Source organism: Hipposideros armiger, unplaced genomic scaffold, assembly GCF_001890085.2.
Source record: "Hipposideros armiger isolate ML-2016 unplaced genomic scaffold, ASM189008v1 scaffold_395, whole genome shotgun sequence".
In the NCBI taxonomy this organism is placed as follows: Eukaryota; Metazoa; Chordata; class Mammalia; order Chiroptera; family Hipposideridae; genus Hipposideros; species Hipposideros armiger.
In genome coordinates, this window is record NW_017731745.1 from 556,243 (window position 1) to 559,967 (window position 3,725).

The window sequence follows — 3,725 nt, forward strand, 5'->3', positions numbered from 1 at the left end:
AAAGAAAAAAAATATTATTCAACCCTGAAAAGGTGAGGTATAGGCAACCTAGCTCTGACAAGGCTTGTGATGAGTTCTGCTTCTTAGTTATAATTTTATATACCAGCATATTTATGTTATTCCTTGATAAATATTATGTCTTCTACTAGATTATATACTCCATGAGAGCAGAGACCAGCTCCTGGCATGGTGCGTGGCATATAAGGTATTCCATAAGTATTTGCTAAATGGATTAAAGGGTGGCTGGGATAATAAGTGAACACACGACCTTGTCCACTGGTTAGAATATTTAATGGGTTCCACCATCTTTTTTCAGCACTGTACCAGATGATGAACTTTAAAAAGGGCAGGCTGTAAGTCAGTCTGATTAAGGAGTGCTGCCTAGTTGAGCTTCTACAAGACAGATCCCAAAGAGGCAGACTTTTATTCAACCCACTGATGAATGAGTAGGCTCTATGAACTTCCCAAGTGGCTCATACTCTGACTGGGAGCTACCGGGGGAAGATACTTCCTGCTCACAGATGCTTACATCTGGCTGGGGAGAGAGGACTGACAACAGGAGACGCTACAGTCTGGAAAAAAAAAAAAGCAAATCTTTTCCCAAAAGACATAAGCAAAATCAAAGACTTTTTTCCTCAATAATTAATTATGGATTCACCCACCATAATTTTTCTAAACCCTCTTGAACCTGATTACATTTTTACTCTGATCTACTTCTTGGATCATTAGCTCAATGAGTTTTCTCCTTGGTAGCAAATCAAGGTGGCTTTTCACTCGCTTAAAAACTACCTCTCTGGGACTTCAAGGTGAGGGAGAGGNACCACTCGATCACTTTTTCTCAGTGGAAAAAGTTTATCACTGCCTGTGGTTTAAAGGCTTAAAGGCGAGGAAGGAGGCAGTCCCCTGTAGGATACCAAAGGCAGCAACACAGGTCGCAAAACTAGCCAGAGAAGCTCCAAAGTGCTTGTCGCAGATCCTCTATCTCCTAAGGCAGTGGCTGCACTCCCGGAGCTTACAAGTAATTTCTAGAAGCCTACTCTCAACCTGTTGAATGGGGCGGGTGGGTAGAGAGACGGCTGAAATGCAGGTTCAAGGACAAATGAGATGGTTCACATAAAAAGTCCGGATATAAAAGTTATGGCCACTCCCACCAGCTGGGGCTTGTATTAGAAAATCTATCAGTTTGACAAAGCACAAGTGGGATATCTCATTGCTGTTTAATTTTTATTTGATCATCAGAACTTTTTCCTCCTTGCTTTTTACTTCCACCATTCTGTTCTTAAACTGTCCCCACCTTCCCCTCCCCCCCCACCCCCGATTCACGGGGCTTGTGATGGAAGGCAATGGAGAACAAGGCTTGAGCTTCTGAAAATGCATTTGGAAAGCAGAGCCAGCGCTATTGTGAGAGGAGTGAGATACTTGACAAAGAGGCAAAATTTAGAGTACCAATAAACTCAGTAATCAAGACAATATTTTAATGCAGTATTTTTAAAAATCAAAATTAATATAAAAATCCAGCATGAACATAATATCCAAATTTCAAATAATTTTAAATATGGCATTAAAATATTATTTGTATTACTGAGCTTATTGACACCCCTGAAATTTTGCACCCAAAATGAGTGGTTCACTTGACTCTCCCTAGCCCTGGCCCTGTTGGGAAGTCTGGAAAGGCAAGTATTTCATGAAGTTAGGGATCTTTGCAGCAATTTGTCTCATACCTCTACTCTTTGTCTGGGTGAGACTTATCTTACCATGCAAACAGGGACTGAAAAATATTGTCCAAAATCTTTCCTCTTTAGTTTGTTAAACAGGAAATAAGTTTAGAACTATGGACACGCTGAGCTTACACTTTTTCCATGATATCATATCCCCCTTCCTAGGCAAGAAACCCCCCCCCTCCCCGCCAAGTATATTAAATAGAGTCTGTTGCCATCTCAGTGAGTGGGCATTCTTAAAGCCCATAACCTACAAACTTACAGTGCCATTTCCTTGCAACATGAGTAAGGTCACAGGCAGGCAGCACCTGCCTCTTAGCAGACTATTTGTTACACATGTGAATAATAAGACTGCAGTTCTCAGGTGCAGCCAATACGCCAGTGTGACCTCCCTTTCAATTACAAATCTTTCTGTCTGGGGAGCAGGGGAGGTAGGGTAACTGAAAAATGTGGCCAAACTGCCTATTTTGTATTGGATGAACATTTAAATAAAAAGAATGCTGGTACTCTACATGCAAACATTGCTGATATCCTGCCCTTATTATTACATCCTGATTTCTAAATAAATCTGTCGCCTCCCTACTCTCAAACTTAGCTGAATGAGAAAACGTATTCTCCAGGAGCACCATGGAGCTACCAGATGTGAGCTTGTTTAGGGGAGAACTCTTAAATTTACTTGGGAGGGGATTAGTCTAACATAACTCTGCTCCAGATTTCATGTGAAAAGAACAAGAAGCCTTTGCAGAGAGGAAGATTTAAAATGTAAAATTTAAATCAATAATTATTGTCTATTTTATTCTTCCGGCCCCTGTATATAGTCCCTAAAGACAGGACTGCCATTGGCATGGGTAAAACACCCTTTGGGTTCCGACTATGGCTTAGTCATTTTGTGATCTTTGGGAGAGGGAAAAGGAAAGGAAGAAAAATGATATAAGAATTTTTAAAAGATGATCAAGATGGTGCTCCTCTCCTTTTAAATATAAAGCTCACGGGAAACAGGGCCGAAAGAGTGACAGTCCCTAGGGTTATTGTGATAAGCGCTGCTATAGATGGAGGGGTGCACCCTGGGAGAGCACAAAGGATCAGACCTTTGCCCAGGGTTGCCTGGGAAAGCACCCCTAGAAGGTTTAGGCTTTCCAAGAGGAGTTCCTCCAGAGGCAAAGAGGAGAGGGAAAGGCATTGGAGGCAAAGGGAACAGAGTATCCAGAGCACAGGTAGATAAGAGCATGGCTGTTTGGGATGAGTAAGTGGCATGTGGCAAGCAGTAAAAGGAAGTGACGTAGATTGGACCAGATAATTAAGGCCTCATAGAGCCTGAAAATGGGTTTGAACTCTTTTCTTGAGAGACACTGATCATTCTAAAGTGGGGGAGCAGCATAACCGGAGTTAATACTTTAAAAAGGCAATTTTGTGGGGACGGATATATTTCTCTTCTGCAATTTTCCCCCAGAAGACTCACCCCAAAACAGGATGTTAGACAGACAGAAAACCCAAGTCTGAAAATGATTTACACTCCATCTGATCAAAAATGAAACAGTCTATGGATGTTGTTTAGATGGGCTGAAAGAAGTAGGGAGGGGGCGGCAGAACATTAGACGAGCACGTTCATATTCACGTCCTTGTTGTTGTGCTGGTTGTTGCCATTTGTAGAATGTTAATAGCTTCTGCAAAGGTCTTGCCTGGTCAGGGTCTGTCACACATTCCACACGTGCTCTGTGGAACAGAATTCAACCACCTGGGCCATAGGATAGAATGTACAGCACCACAATGACAAAGACCTTTCAGAGTTTTGTCAGTGTAGCCCTGCCCCAGCCCGACTTCTAGCCGCACCCCAGGCCCACACTCTTGTTGTTGGCTCTGCCTGCCATGTCTTCTTCTTTTGGCCCTATCTCTTCTCGGAACTCTGTTGCAATGATCCAGAGACCAAGCTTCACTGCAAGGAGGTGGAAAGATGCTTACCACAGAGCTTAAAGAGATGGCCCGGTGCCCCTCCTGCCTCAGTTCCCT